A 17,500-nucleotide genomic window follows, 5' to 3' on the forward strand; every position below is an offset into this window, starting at 1 on the left:
ACACCCGTCTAACGACGGGGCTCCGGCTTGGGCGAAAGAAATTACCGAACTGCTGAGGTCGGTGACTCTGCAAAGTCAACGTGGCCCGCGCCCCATGCAGGTCTGCTGGGGATGTGGCCAACCTGGACACTTTCGCAGGGAGTGCCCTGCCACTCGTCGTGAGCCGGGAAACGGCGCCGGGCCCGCATAGTCAGGGGTATGCGGGCCCCTACGTCCACCGCGGACCCTGACTCGCCAGCCCAGGCTCGTCAAGCAGGGGAAGGAGCACATCAGCACAGCCAGGGGGGAGGGGCTCCATCCCCCCCAGAAGCAGACGACGACTCGCCTTCTACTCCTTCTTCTCGCTTTCGGGCACCCGGAGGAGCCCAGCGGCACAGCCAGGGGGGAGGGACTCCATCCCCCCCAGAAGTAGATGACAGCAGTGTGCCACCTATGGCGGTGGGCTGGACACGGGGGGGGGGGGGGGGGGGGGGGGCAAAAGTGGGGGCTCCTGCCATGTTGCTGTCTCTGTCCAGGGGGTGCCTACCGTGGGTCTGGTGGACACAGGGTCATCGGTAACGCTGGTAAGACCGGACGTTCTTCCCAGCAGTACACCACTTGAACCCACGGCAGTACAGCTACGCACAGTCACGGGCCAGCTAGCTCCTATGGTGGGGAAGGGGTTCCTGTGGTTGTGCGTGGGGGGAAAGCGAGTTCGCCACCTAGTTTGGGTGGCAGACGTGCAAGACTGCTGCATCTTAGGGCTGGACTTCCTCCAAGTCACTGGGTGCCTGCTAGACATGGGGAGGGGTACACTTAACTTCCCGGGGGGCCCTACAGTTGCCATGGGTACCCTAGTTCCCGGGCCCCTGCCCGTTTCACCGCATGCCTCTACATTATTGTTGCCTCACACATCACCTAGTTACTACCCCTGCCCTCGCCCTGTCTCCCTTCAGCCAATGAGGGGGGAGACAGAGCTGTGTATTACCCGGGATGCCAGCCCTGGGCATCCCTACCCACGGGCCCCCACCCGCAGCCGGCACCCCCGGTCATAGGGGGAGGAGTGTGGAGAGAGGAGTACAGGGACTTGGAGAAACAGCAACAGGAGCAGCTGAAACAGCTGCTGGTGGAATTCCAGGGCAGCTTTGCAATGAACGAGAGTGAAGTGGGAAGAACCCACTTGGCAGAGCATGTCATAGACACTGGCTTGGCGCGGCCCATCAAGTGCCACGCACGCCGCATCCCCCTCGCTCGACAGCAGGTATGCGACAAGGCCGTAGATGACCTGCTGCGGGCCGACTTTATTGAGCCGTCCGAGAGCCCCTGGGCGGAACCTGTGGTCATGGTCGCCAAGAAGAAGGCTGGAGATTGGCGATTCTGTGTGGATTACAGACGGCTGAATGAAGTGACCACAAAAGACTCTTACCCCCTCCCCCGTATTGATGAGTCCCTGGACCTAGTTTCCGGCTCCTCGTGGTTCACCACTCTGGACCTTAAAAGCGGGTATTATCAGGTACCCCTTTCTCCTGAATCTCGCCCTAAATCTGCCTTCTGTACTGGCCGGGGCTTGTGGCAATTCAAAGTCCTCAGTTTTGGGCTCTGTAATGCCCCCGCCACTTTTGCCGGCTTATGGACAAAGTGCTGGCTGGTATTTCCCGTCAAGAGTGCCTGGTGTACCTGGACGACATCTTGGTACATGGGCGTTCTTTCGAAGCAGCCCTGGGGTCCCTGAGGAGAGTCCTGGAGAGGATTCGAGCAGCGGGCCTTAAACTGCACCCCGAGAAATGCAGTTTCATGCGGCGGGAAGTAACTTTCTTGGGACATGAGCTGGGGGCAGATGGCATTGGCGCCATGGGAGAGAAGGTGCGGGCTGTGAGAGATTGGCCCGCCCCTCGGGACCAAGGACAGCTGAAGAGCTTTATTGGGCTTGCCTCGTACTATCGGAGGCACGTGCGGGTTTTGCCACAATCGCCGCGCCCCTATATCGATTGCTGGAAAAAGGCAAAGACTTTGTGTGGTCGGAAGGGTGCCAGGAGGCATTCTGGGGGCTGAAACGGGCCTTGTGTGAGGCCCCGGTACTCGCCCCACCTGACCTCGCCCTGCCCTTCTTACTGGACACTGATGCCAGCGGAGTGGGGGTCGGGGGTGTACTTGCACAGCCGTGGCAGAAGGGGAAAGGGTGGTGGCATACTTCAGCCAGAAACTCAACAAGTCTGAACGGAACTATTGTGTCACCCGCCGAGAACTCCTGGCAGTGGTGCTCTCTATCAGACACTTTAAATATTACTTGTGTGGCCTCCCCTTTGTGATCAGAACTGACCACTCTGCCCTCCAGTGGCTAATGACTTTCCGGGAGCCGGAGGGGCAGGTTGCCAGGTGGGTGGAAGAGCTGCAAGGATACAACTTTAAAATAGAACATCGGCCAGGTGCTCGCCACTCCAACGCGGACGCGCTCTCGCGCCGGCCGTGTGCAGCAGACGGATGTCGGTACTGCGAGCGCAGGGAAGCCCCGAGAACAAGAGCGGCGGGCAGAGGGCGCTGAGTGTGCGGCCGTCAGTCAGGCTGATGACGTTGTCTGCGGAGAACTACAGACTGTGACGAATGCTGACTGGAGGCGCACGCAGGTGGAGGACACAGACCTTCATCCTGTTTTGCAGTGGGTAGAGGCTCGGCAGCGCCCGCCTTGGGAGGCGGTGGCACCATTCTCTAAGGCTACTAAGGGCCTGTGGGCCATGTTTGACTCATTGCGGGTGTCCCAAGGCGTGTTGCAGCGGGCATTTAAGGCCGCGGCCACGGGGGAAGAACAGTGGCAGGTGGTGGTGCCAAAGGGACTGCAAGGGGCAGTGCTTAAGGCAGTGCATGGGGGAGGTGGGTCTGGACATTTCGGGGTCGCCAAAACACTCAAGCGGCTGCGACAGGGGTTCTATTGGGGTCGGCAGAAGAGAGATGTGGAGGACTTCTGCCGCCGCTGTGACCCTTGCGTTGCCCGCAAAGGCCCCACTGGGCGCTCACAGGCACCGCTCCAACAGTTCCCAGTGGGGTGCCCCATGGACAGGGTGGGGATTGACATTACAGGGCCGTACCCACTGTCTGTCAAGGGGAACCGCTATGTCCTTTCCGCCATAGACTATTTCACCAAGTGGCCAGAGGCATACGCCATTCCCAACCAGGAGGCAGAGACCATTGCTGATGCCCTGGTGGAGGGCATGATAGGTCGGTTTGGCATCATGGCGTCTCTGCACAGTGACCGAGGCACAAACTTTGAGTCCCGGGTGTTCGCGGCCTTGTGCGAGCGCCTGGGCATTCACAAGACCCGCACTACCCCATTGCACCCTCAGAGTGATGGGTTAGTGGAGCGGTTCCATCGCAACCTGGGAGACCAGCTCGCCATTGTCACCTCCCGCCACCAGCGTGACTGGGACCAACACCTACCACTGGTGCTGATGGCGTGTCGCTCTGCTGTCCAAGAATCCACGGGGTGCACACCGGCGCTTCTCATGCTAGGGACAGAGATGCGCACACCAGCAGAGCTGGCCTTTGGCCGCCCACCGGATGCCCCGGCCTTTGCTGCAGGGCCAGAGTACGCCAGGAAATTACAGGACCGGCTGGACTCAGCCCACAGTTTCGCTCGGGAGCAGCTGCAGGAAGCTGGCATCAAACAAAAGCGCTACTATGATGTGACGACCCGAGGAAGGGACTTCGCGCCAGGCGAGTTGGTCTGGGTCTACAATCCGATTCGGAAGAAGGGCCGCAGTCCCAAGCTGGACAGCAAATGGACAGGACCCTGTAAGATACTCCAGAAGCTGGGAGAGGTTGTGTATCGTGTCCAGCTGCCCCCCCGGGGAAGGAAGGTGGCCCTCCACAGAGACAGACTCGCCCCCTACCGGGGGGGTCCCCCTTCCCTTGCCTCGGATACACAGGTGACCTCTCCCTTGCCCGCCCAGCCCTTTACCAATACCCCGCTTATGCCCCAGGGGGAAGCAATTTCCCCACTCCCCTCCTCCCCCGCCCCCTCCAGCTCCCTCCCGAGGACTGGCACACCCGACCCAGCTGTCCCACTGCTGGGAAATGGAGGAGAGCGGCCGAGGCGGATGAAGAGGCCTCCGGACCACTTGCAAGACTTTGTGGTGTCCTTAGACTGAAGGGAACGGGGGTGGGGGGGTTTGTGAACCCGTTTTTGTGTGATGTGAGGATTATGTTGTTTACACTGTTTTGTTTGCACTAATGGGTTGCTCTGTTTTACATGCTGCTATGGTGTTGCCAAATGTTGCCTTACGGGTCAGTCCTCGAGGGCGAGGACTTTTTGTAAGGGGGGGGTGATGTAGCGGCTGGCTACGGGGTGTTAGCCAATGGCTTTGGCTGGGGGGCGGGACTTCTGGGGAAGTGAGGGAAGTGACGTTGTTGACAGGAAGGGTTGGTTCTGTCATGTCTGTGTTCATGTTTTTGTTTGGCCATGTGCTGTTTTGTTTTTTGGACACTTCCTTAGTTCCTGGTTTCACTTCCTGGTTTTGTTTGTCACCATAGCAACCATTAGTTTCACCTGTTCCACGTTTGGACTCACACACACCTGTCTCACGTTTTCACAGTCATGTCACGCACCTGTTCACAGTTAGTCACGCACCTGTTTTCACTTATCATGTCACTATATAGGCTTTTCTGTTTCGGTTGTTCGTGCTGGCGACATCACACATTCATGCCATGTTCACAGTTTCTTGTCACGTAAGTTTTTGTTTAAATGTTCATAGTTCTCCGCCATTGTGCGCGCCTTTTGTTTTTTCCTAGTGAAGTTTTTTTTACCTCCGCTGTGAGCGCCTTTTGTTTGTACCCTTTTGTTTGTACTTTGTAGTTTATAGTTATAATTAAACTATGTCTTTACCTGCACGCCACGTCCGTTCCATTTCTTTTGCACCACGGGAGAGCAAACCACGCCAAAGACCTAGTCGTGACAGATGTCGCCAGCACGAGAGCTCTCCCGCAAAAAAATGGGACAATTTTGACGAGGTAACGTGGGAGGTCCTGCGCGCCATGGAGGCCGAGACGCTCCGCCATTCCCCCATGGAGCGCAGGGATCTCATGTGGGGTCCGACCGGCAAACTGGTGCCGATCAGCTCCCTTTGGTCCGAGGATGGCGCTGCGTCACCGCAGTCCCGGAAGCGCCGCTCCCAACGAAGGACGTCAGGGAGGGCTTCCACAAGCATTGGAAAGGACGCATCGTTCCCGCAAGCTCCTCCCCCTCCGGGCGGAAACGAGCTGCAGCCAGCCCGGCTTCCCCAGGACGACGTCACGCCGCTGCCAGTGGGTGACGTCATGGATTTTTTTCCCCTGAACTCTTTTTCTTGTCAGCCACATCCAACCAAAGACTCTAAATCCATGATTAAACATTACCAGGACATGTTTTTAGAAATCAGATCCTGTCAATCCAAGCCACCCAAATTCCATGCCCCGCCCCCCAGGACTCAAGCCACGCCCAAGTCACACTTTTTTTTTTCACCCACAAGATCCCAGGTACAAGAAGGAAGACATTTTGGACAATTTAGAGGGGAGGATTCTGCCCTCCTCCTGAACCCCCTCCGCCCACCCCAAAAGACGGTTCCAGACCGCGGGGAGCGCGTCTGGGATCCGCTCCTTGAGGGGGGGGCTAGGGCTGGGAATTGTTCAGGTGGGGTGGCTCAGCATCGTCACGCCAAGCCACAGCCTCCAGCACGACCACCACCACCTGTCTTTCGACCTGCCAAGCCACAGCCACCAGCACGACCACCACCACCTGTCTTTCGACCTGCCAAGCCACAGCCTCCAGCACGACCACCACCACCTGTCTTTCGACCTGCCAAGCCACAGCCACCAGCACGACCCCCACCACCAGTCTTTCGTCACGCCAAGCCACAGCCACCAGCACGACCACCACCACCAGTTTTTCGACCATGCCAAGATCTACCTGCTCCACGCCCTGCTCCACGCCAAGCGCCGCCAGTACCTGCTCCACGCCAAGCGCCGCCAGTACCTGCTCCACGCCCAGTCGCAGCTTCACGACGCCAAGTGCCGCCAGTGGCTGCCCCACGCCGCCAAGTGCCGCCAGTGGCTTCCCCACGCCGCCAAGTGCCGCCCGTGGCTTCCCCACGCCGCCAAGTGCCGCCCGTGGCTTCCCCACGCCGCCAAGTGCCGCCCGTGGCTTCCCCACGCCGCCAAGTGCCGCCCGTGGCTTCCCCACGCCGCCAAGTGCCGCCCGTGGCTTCCCCACGCCGCCAAGTGCCGCCCGTGGCTGCCCCACGCCAAGACCAAAGCCAAGACCAAGACCCGCCAAGTGACCAAGACCAAGAACCGCCAAGTGACCAAGACCCGCCAAGTGACCAAGACCAAGACCCGCCAAGTGACCAAGACCAAGACCCGCCAAGTGACCAAGACCAAGACCCGCCAAGTGACCCAAACCAAGACCAAGTCCAAGCACAGCTACACCAAGACCAAGTCCAAGACCAACTACGCCAAGACCAAGACCAACCACGCCGAGTCCAAGACCAAGACCAACCACGCCAAGTCCAAGACCAAGACCAACCACGCCAAGACCAAGTCCAAGACCAAGACCCAGACCCTCGCCAAGACCAAGACCAAGACCCATGCCAAGACCAAGACCCTCGTCAAGACCCGCCACGCCAAGCTTCGCCGCCTGACGCACCACGCCAAGCTTCGCCGCCTGACGCACCACGCCAAGCTTCGCCGCCTGCCACGACAACGCGCCCACCTCCTCGTCGGCCAAGGATGTGGCCTTTCCATGGGCGTCCGCCACGCCAGGTGCGCCGACCTCCTCGTCTGCCACGAATGTGGCCATTCCCAGGTCGCCCACCTCGTCAGGTTCAGCGGCGGTCTACCCGCCGCCGCCACCTGACTCTGCCCCGGTGGATTCGGGGACACCTGGTCTGGCGACCCACCGCCATGTCCCCCTCCCCCCCCTCCCATGACTCTTGATCCTGTTTTTTGTTTTTGGACATCTGGGATCTGTCCGTAAGGGGGGGGTTCTGTCATGTCTGTGTTCATGTTTTTGTTTGGCCATGTGCTGTTTTGTTTTTTGGACACTTCCTTAGTTCCTGGTTTCACTTCCTGGTTTTGTTTGTCACCATAGCAACCATTAGTTTCACCTGTTCCACGTTTGGACTCACACACACCTGTCTCACGTTTTCACAGTCATGTCACGCACCTGTTCACAGTTAGTCACGCACCTGTTTTCACTTATCATGTCACTATATAGGCTTTTCTGTTTCGGTTGTTCGTGCTGGCGACATCACACATTCATGCCATGTTCACAGTTTCTTGTCACGTAAGTTTTTGTTTAAATGTTCATAGTTCTCCGCCATTGTGCGCGCCTTTTGTTTTTTCCTAGTGAAGTTTTTTTTACCTCCGCTGTGAGCGCCTTTTGTTTGTACCCTTTTGTTTGTACTTTGTAGTTTATAGTTATAATTAAACTATGTCTTTACCTGCACGCCACGTCCGTTCCATTTCTTTTGCACCACGGGAGAGCAAACCACGCCAAAGACCTAGTCGTGACAGGTTCGAGTTTTGCCGGGAAAGGAGATAGACGCATGTTGGAGCTGTTGTGTGCCTTAAATGCATCTTGTACAATAAATGCAAGATAACTGAAGAAGTCTCTGAGCCTACATTCCTGAGATTATTACAATATGTAAGCCTATATTGCTGTAGTAGGGCTTAGTGAATTTTTTAGTTTCCTATTTTATCCTACAGCAAGAACAGAAGGGATTTTGAAAATAAGATAAAGGGGTCCAAAACGGCCAGATGAGCCAGGATTTTTATGAGTCCGTTGCTGGTCCGCGGCGGGAGGTTAGGCTTTGATCTTGGGTGCGGAGTGGATGCAGCGCGCCGTCACGGCGCACCCACCGCGGAAATAAGGCTTTGATCATGGGTGCGGAGCGCATTCAGCGCGCCGCCACGGCGGATCCGCTACCTGCCGCCGTGGCGGATACGTTCCCGAGTGCAAATGGACGCCGATGCTGGTCCGTTTCGCCGTTCCGTTCCGGAAGGCGCGATACCTGCGCGGGGGATCCGCCGCGGAGTGTTTTTGCTGTGTGGGTAACAGCTAATGGGAGTCATTAATTGTGCCCATAAAGCCCTCTAAAAAACATCCAAAAACTGCCAACAATACTCCACTTACATATTGTGACCTTAATATTAACCAAGTATTAGTGACATTGTTATTGTACGCGTTAAAGGGGGATTGCATTTTTTTGGAATTTTGCCTATCGTTTACAATCCTTATCGAAGACATGACGAGGGATGTAATTTTATTAATGCATTCTAACTCGTAAACAAAAGTCCGCTTACAGCGGAGCCAACGGGAGGTCCTCTATTCCACTTATAAAACCCAATTAAAAAAACATCCAAAAACCGCCAACAATACTCCATTTACATTTTGTGACTTGGATATTAACAAAGTATTAGTGATGTTATTATTATAAGCGCTAAGTCGCTAACGCAGACTAACTATTTAGAGCGGCACCGTGATCACAAGCTTGTGTGCCTATGGTAGACTGATGAGCTGCTTCCTCGTTTCCTTGCACATCAAACTTTATTCTATATCATTAATCATGCATCTCACCTGGATAGTAGAAAGACGAGGATGTATTCTGGCAAATTGGTACACTTTGACAGCCAATTTAGACCCGGGAATGGCAAGAACGACCCGAAAAGACGCTTGGTTTCACACCTCTTTTCTCCCTCTAAATGGGAATATATTAACATCCTAGCAGTCGGCATCTTAATGACAACAGACCTTGTACAGTAAGTGATGTTTTATTAGTTTGGTTGGCTTTTTAGAGGGTTTCTTAGGCAGAATAGAATCCCATTAGCTCCATTGTTAGCTGACTTTTTATAGCGTTTATTTACCATTAAGAATGCATGTAATTTTTGTGTTACATAAGTATTGGAAATGATAGACAAAATTTGCCCCAAAAAGTGCAGCCTTTTATTAGTTGCTAGGTACTTGTCAACCAGGGAGAATCAGCGTTTTTGACCTGCAATTAAAGGCATCAATCGGCAATGGCCGATCACATACTTTTCACAAAAATCTGTGGTCAATCGATCGGCACATCCCTAATTTTGACAGAATTCAAAATGTCCGAAAAGGAGTAGGAAGATTCAGAGTTGATTTAATCCTACCCTTTCTCCGCATCTCAGCAATTCCTTTCTTAATTTTCAATGTCAGCTCACACTTAGCCGTCGCATCCGCTTTGGTTAAACACACCAAAATGTGCAGAACAGCGACGCCTTAATTTAAAAAAAACCTGGCAGTGCACCACATTAAAAACCAAGCTGTAATCTTCCATCGCTGTGCGCAGATGACCACGCTTAACCTTCTGTTGCACAATTATTCCAATCAAGAAAAAAACTGTTATCAATAGTTACCATGCATTATGAAATGGACAGAGGCCCACTAACCTCAATCAAATTCTGTTTGGAGTTGGGGGGAGATTGGCAATCTGAGTTGTGCCAACAACAGACACTAAAAGTAGTGGCTCTGTTTGTGAATGCAGCTGTAGCATGGATGAGCGTGACCTATTATGTTCGACATGCCAAGTTTACCAGTGGACAGCTTAAAGAGGTTAATCTGATGTAGAAAAATGGAGAGCATTTAATACCGTCTATAGCGGACATCAGTGGCCTTACCCTAATACTGTACATTGCTGTAGGTTCTTGTCGGCGATGTTTATGCAACATTTTTAGCATTTTTGTAAACAGCTTATCAGTTTGGGCACATCTGACCGTGCAGCCTGGTGGTTCTGCATAGGCTTGAATCCCAGCCTCTGCATCTCTGTGCAGAGTTTGCATGTACTTACAGTAGTTTACATGTAATTTCTTCCCACAGACCAAAAACATGCACCTTAGGTTAACCGAAGACTCTAATTGTCCATAGGTGTGAATGTCAGGGTGAATGGTTGTTTATCTGTATGTCAATGACATTTTGGCCAATCAGTGTCATTCTCGCCAATCAAATTAGACTCCTCGAGCGGCGCTCAAACACGCTCGTCAACTGTGTAATCCAAACGTATGTTTGTTTCTTGTGTACACAAAGCAGGAACAGAATCTGGAACTTTATATCAACTCTTTATTGCTCAAATGGTATAATTGTCGTCCTTCCGTGCAGACATACTTCATGTCTACAGCTCTAAGCCTTCTGGGTAATGAGGTAAATAAACATTTGCTCCCTAGATTTTTCTGGTAAGGCAATTAAGAACAGATTCTCATTTTTAAGAATGTAGGCAGCATGTACATGTTAGAGATGTTGAAGTTTGATGATGATATTTCATTGTCACTCATTTACCAACAAAAATTACCACTTTAGGTCGGTTGACAAATGCTCTGAACGTGTGAAAGTAAATTAAGAGTTAAGGTTAAAGTTAAAGTACCAATGATTGTCTCACACACACACTAGGTGTGGTGAAATTTGTCCTCTGCATTTCTTGGACCATACATGAATACTTGAGGTATACAAATATTTTCAAGCGCAACTTTTGGACGACAGAGCACCACAAGTTCCAGCTGTTTCTTAATGTAATATAATTGAATATTGCTTTTAGTTATAAACAGTATTGTACAAACAATGAGCTCTGAGTATGTGTTATTACTGCCATCTACTGTCTATTCTTCAGGCTGTGTGCTATTAAATGAGTAAAACATCAGTAATTTCCTTGTTGAAATCCCGTGCTTTTTTAGATTGATGTGACGAGGAACAGTCAAACATTGATAACAAATTCATAAAATCACAATTTGATTCAACGTTATTGTAAAAAAATACGCCTTAAAACATCCATGCCGCAACTTTCTGAAAAAACAGCCACGGCTAAATGATACAAAAAAAGCCAAAGGGACTAATATGTGATTTACAGGTGACCAATCCAGCCGGGATAGGCTTCTGCACATTCGTGACCATGAACATGATAAGCAGTAGAAAGTGAATGCAGGGTTTCCCCTGGATTGCCAAGATTCCATGTGGCGATGAGGCCGTAGTCAAATCATTGTATGATTTGCATTGATGATATGATTTTCTTTAAAAAGGCTCAAAAATGTATACATACATTTAGAAACAAGTCTCTGTTATTATTAATTAACGTATTTTGCGGACTATAAGGCGCACTTCAAATCCTTTCATTTTCTCATAAATCAACGGTGCGCCTTATAGTCAAAAAACATATGGTAACAGTGTCAGACTTATAACTTCTTCTGGAAGCTACAATACATTATATTGCTTAAATTTGTTTTCACGTAAAGAACCCTTATTTTCAAAGTGTGGTGGGTATGATTTTGCTGTGGCGGTGCGCCACCATCAGTTACATTAAGGGAATACCGTTTGAATGTGTACTTAAAGTACCAGTAAAGTGTAAAAACAAGTTGCCTCGATATTGAAGCTAGTGTCATTTATCTGATTTATGACACCATAAGACTTCCAAAGTTAAATAGATATGATCAAAATAGTGGATATTCACGGATATTCCCGAGCCATTTTGAGGGATAATGAGGCAGCTAGTCATGTGATGGCATGACGTCACACTAGGAACCACAGAGCACTTCCCTACCAACAATGCTAATCAAGCAGACTTTGTGAGAGCCAACAACAATTACTTTTGGAAAAATTATGATCCAGGACCTTATATTTTTTAGCCCGAACACAAAGAGGATGAGCAATACGTTTTAGAAGCCTAGATGCTAAACATGGAAACTAACCATAACAAACCAAAATAAAACAAACACTTACTGTAATATTTCCACCCTCGCTGGGATGCCGACTGACCGGACGCTCACATAACTCTGTTTGGATGAAGATTCAATCACAATCCTCACGAAGGGTTAAAAAAAAAGTTTCCTGCAGGAACGTTTTTGGGGGATCTATTATGCCATCTCCGGACGTGAAAGTCGACCAGCCTGTCAGTCAATAGCCATATTTGTCTACTACCAGGTGAAAGATGCATTAATAATGTAGAATTTACTTTTAGCAAGTTTGAGACAAAGCAGAAGCAGCCACTGGCTCAGTGTGTCAACCACAGCAGCGTAAGCAGTGATGGGCAAGCTACTTGGAAAATGTAGCAAGCTAAGCAACAAGTTACTCTCGATTAAATGTAGCTAAGCTACAGGTGAAGCTATCCCCGGAGAATTGTAGCAAGCTACGCTACAAGCTACACGGCAAAAGTAGCTTGCTACATCAAAGCTACATTTAACAGCAGTTATATCTGTGGGCCCACATGTATAATATCAATGTTAATGTACTACTACTATTACTACCTCTAAGGTTCCCCGCACTCCACTGGGGACGGTGTGGCGAGGTTGGGAGAGTGGCCGTGCCAGCAACTTGAGGGTTCCTGGTTCAATCCCCACCTTCTACCAACCTAGTAACGTCTGTTGTGTCCTTGAGCAAGACATTTCACCCTTGCTCCTGATGGGTCGTGGTTAGGGCCTTGCATGGCAGCTCCGGCCATCGGTGTGTGAATGTGTGTGTGAATGGGTAAATGTGGAAATAGTGTCAAAGTGCTTTGAGTACCTTGAAGGTAGAAAAGCGCTATACAAGTATAACCCATTTACTGTATATATTTATTTAGATTGCCTTTTCTTTGGCCCACCCCATAATGTTATTAATTTTCTCTGCCTACAGTAAAAAAAAGAGCATCTATCTATACCTTGATAAAAAAAAAATACTTGTGTGTTGTTTGGGAACAGTTAGTAATAGTTATGTGCAGTAAAACGTTTCATGAACTCAACTCACCTTAATGTGTGTTCTTAAATTTATGTTTGGCCTGAAGAGAGCAGTTATGATTGTAGTTTACAAAGTAAACAACTAAAATCTAAGGTTTTGGGCGTTGTTTTCTCTAAACGCATACATTTGTCTAAATATGGCTAAGGACACGCATTATTGTGGGATTTCTGCACGTCATCTTCATAACTTAAGGAAAAATCTCACATGACATGAGTGTGTGACTTATGATTTTGCTTACTAGTTTCAATGACCTGCCTTATCTTGCCTCTGATTGGCCAGTCTGTTATGTTTCGCCCTAACCTTCGCCAATTGTGACTCATCATGCGAACACCAACCAAACATCATGGATTTTCTTTGTATGTATGGATGTTCTCATTTATCCAGGCCAATATATTTCCTCTATATTATTTTTGGCCTGTATTCGCAGTCTATTTTCTCTCTTTGTAGCGTGTAGTTTTGATGTAAGCTACATCGCCACATGGGTCTAAAACTAGCTAAACGACAGAAAAAGCTACTGGTTAAAAAAAGTCGCTAAACTACTGCCAAGCTACTGGAAATTTTAGCTAAGCTACGCAGTTTATGTAGTTTGTTAATGCCCATCACTGAGCATAATCTAGCATTAGCTCCCTGCTATCAATGGGCGGCTAGAATAGTCTGTCTGCGTTGGCGCTTATAATAACTATATCACACATATTTGGTTAATTTTCAGGTCATGACATAACCTAATTCTTTTTAGAGAGAGTATAATTAGCGCAACAAAGGACCCTCAATCTCTTCACTCAATTGTTAGCTCTTTATTTACAATTTCGAATCCATAAAAAGCCAAGCATATGAGTTCTTGTCTTACATAAGGATTGTGAATAATAAACACCACATTTCAATGTTTGTGTATTTCCGGTATGACTGATCTGATAACGTTGTCAGGGTACAGAAGCGTTACTACCGTGATGCCAATCTCCGAAAATAGCCGAAGGTATTCTGAGCGAAATATTCAAAATGGCTGACTGAATTTGTGACATTTTGTGTTGTTCAAGCAGTGTTTTCACATACTTTGCAGATTGTAAATACAATTGGACATGGTTTAATGCAGTGTTTTTCAACCACTGTGCCGTGAGATATTGTCTGGTCTGCCGTGGGAAATTATGCATCTTCACCTAATGGGTCCAAAAAATATTTATTGCAAATCAATAATTATATTCTGCAAATAATGTGCCGTTGCTTAGTGTCTGTGCTGTGTAAAACTCGGCAGGGTAACCACGTAATACTCCATGTCAGTAGGTGGCAGCAGGTAGTTAATTGCTTTGTAAAAGTCGGAATGTGTCGGGTGAGACGAGGATGGTTTATTGTCATCCCAATATGCGGACCACAGCGGGAGGCAGCGTGCAGGTAAAAAGTTATGTAATGCTTAAACCAAAAATTAACAAAAGGGAAAGGGAAAGGCAATGGGTTATGCAAAACGAAAGTAAAACTGAACTGGCTACAAAGTAAACAGAAACAGAATGCTGGACGACAGCAAAAACTTACAGCGTCCACAAAGTACATCCGTTCTTGACATGACAATCAACAATGTCCACACAAAGAAGGATAGCAACAACGTAAATAGCCGGAATAGCGGCTATTTACGCGGAATAGCGCTCAAAGGAAGACATGAAACTGCTATAGGAAAACACCAACAAAACAGGAAGGGCCACCAAAATAACAGCGCAAGACAAGAACTAAAGCACTAAACACAGGAGAACATTAACAAACTCAAAATAAGGCACGACGACCTGGTGGAATTTCATTTTTTTATGTTTTCTGCTGGTGGTGTGCCTCTGGATTTTTTTCTTGAGAAAAATGTGCCTAGCCTCAAAAAAGGTTGAACAACACTGGTTTAATGGATACAATGAAACACAAGCAAACATATAAAGTCAACTTGTTTTTCCACTCTACTGGTACTTTCAGACACTACTTTATTATGTTTGGCCTGTATTGTCAGATGTGTAAGTGCGTGTTGTCACAGCTTAAGCCTACCATACGAGAGAGCTCAAGAGAGGCTTGATATTCCCAAGATTGATGTCTGTGTGGGATTATACGAGATGTCCCATATATTTAAAACCTCTTAAGACAAAATCCATGTATGACATTTTGATGAGTTTAATAATATAGATGTTCTTTTAATGGTTGTTGTCTTTTTAAAAGATCAGATTCTCCATTTGATCAGCAGCTGTCACTGATCAGCCATGTTGCTCGCCGATGAGGAGTGTCGACATTACAGGCGTTGTCAGGACAACCATTCTGGGATCCACAGTGCCTTGATGAGACCTCCCTCCACCTTGAGCTCCATGCTATCAGTGAGCCTGAGCAGATGCTGTGCTAGTCATCCAATCACAGGTGAGCTAGAGCAAAAGGATGACATCATAGGCAAATTAAAGCAAATGCAGTGAGGCTTTTGGTTGCCGTGTCTGCCTGCCTCTAAATTCCTGACCGCCTTTCCATGCAGGATAGCTGAAGCTATACACCAGATGTGCATAATAATATTAATAATACATATGCTTACTATTAAATGAACCTTTCCATAAATGGAAAGTAGTTACAATTTTGCAGTCTATCCTTTAGTTGCACATATTGGCGACGCTCATTAAGAATTTGCAAGACATTACAACATGTTTGCATAAAATTCGCAAATTCATGAAATATAGCCATCTGACATTTATGCTGATATCATGTTGACATAAAGCACATTACAGTCATTCAACAAAATAAATGTTTTAAGAACAAACAACATAAAAAATAAGTTTGATTTTAACCCCCTGTACCCCTCATTTTTATAGAAAATAAATGAGTGAACTTCCCTATGGGGTTCCTGAGGCCTGCAGAGGATCAGAATGATGCAACTCCCTGTGTACCACGTAACCTGTGGAATATTCCACATTTTTCAGAGTTATATGTTAGGGTAACAGTACTGAGTGAAAACCTGGAGGCACAAGACAATATTGTAAATTTTAACTTTTTATTTGTTTTAAACAATATAAACTGGGATGAAGTGTAACACAACACAAATGTAGCATTTGTAAAGGATTTGAATTATTCTATTTCATGATCTGCTCAGTGGCCTTGTGGTTAGAGTGTCCGCCCTGAGATTTGTAGGTTGTGAGTTCAAACCCTGGCCGAGTCATACCAAAGACTATAAAATGGGACCCATTGCCTCCCTGCTTGGCATTCAGCATCAAGGGTTGGAATTGGGGGTTAAATTACCAAAAACTATTCCCGGGCGCGGCACTGCTGCTGCTCACTGCTCCCCTTCCCTCCCAGGGGGTGAACAAGGGGATGGGTCAAATGCAGAGGACAAATTTCACCACACCTAATGTTGTGTGTGACAATCATTGGTACTTTAACTTTAACTTTAAAGTCTACCTTGAGGAAGCAGGGACAGGACAAATGCTAGTCTTCTAGTGTTCATTATATTAACGTAAACAGATAAATGTGCAGGAAACTTTGCTACAGTATTTTCATGTAATACTGTATATTCATACATTTCCTGTATGTTTACATATATAATATATACATAAAAATGTGTAATGAATTACTAAAGTTCCTATATGGATTATACTTGTATAGCGCTTTTTTACCTTCAAGGTACTCAAAGCGCAATGACATTATTCACCCATTCACACACTGATGGCAGGAGCTGCCATGCAAGGCCCTAACCAGGACCCATCAGGAGCAAGGGTGAAATGTCTTGCTCAAGGACACAACTGACGTGACGTGGTTGGTAGAAGGTGGGGATCGAACCAGGAACCCTCAGGTTGCTGGCATGGCCGCTCTTCCAACTGCGCCACGCCATCCCTATATATATATATATATATATATATATATATATATATATATATATATATATATATATATATATATATATATATATATATATATATATATATATATATATATATATATATATATATATATATATATATATATATATGTCTTAATTAGATTATCCAAAAAAAAATAGTGCTCGATACCGTGGTGGAGCGTAATATGTATGTGTGGGAAAAAATCACAAGACTATTTCATCTCTACAGGCCTGTTTCATGAGGGTTTCCTCAATCGCCAGGAGATTTTAATGGAAGCATTCACATACCATGGTTTGTATAGGGCACAGTACGGGTGGGTACAGGCAGGCGTAGGGGCGTGGTGATTGGCTCATGAGTTCTGTAGTGTTCCGCAAGGTTTTGCTTCTGAAATTCACATTTGTTGAGCACTGTACGACGATCAGAAATGGAAAAATTCAACATCGACTACTCCACGAAGAACATTCCCATACCCGCGCAGAATGACTACAAGCTAAGGCTCATAGAAAAGACGGAACACTTCCTAAGAAGGATGCGATGGAAAGCACACTTTTTCCTCCACCCTGAAACAAAAGGAACACAAAAGAAAACTTACGGATTCAAATCCACCAAGAACCCACCCACAGTTGAGGAACTAAAGGATTTTGAAAACGACATGCTCAAAATGATACAATCAGTCAAATTCAAGCCAGTTCGCAACCCACTCCTCACCAAGCTGAAAAATGACACGGAGCGCATCAACAAAGTAAGCAACCTCATCATAGCCGCCGATAAAACCACAAATTTCTACAGAATGAACATACAAGAACATAACACTTTACTGGACAGAAGCATCACCAAATCATACAAAAAAGCACAACCCAACACTTTACAGAACATCCACCTGGAAAACAAACGGATTGCGGCTGGACAGGACATCGAGGACAGGGTGGACGCTACA

This window comes from Entelurus aequoreus, linkage group LG05, assembly GCF_033978785.1.
Source record: "Entelurus aequoreus isolate RoL-2023_Sb linkage group LG05, RoL_Eaeq_v1.1, whole genome shotgun sequence".
In the NCBI taxonomy this organism is placed as follows: Eukaryota; Metazoa; Chordata; class Actinopteri; order Syngnathiformes; family Syngnathidae; genus Entelurus; species Entelurus aequoreus.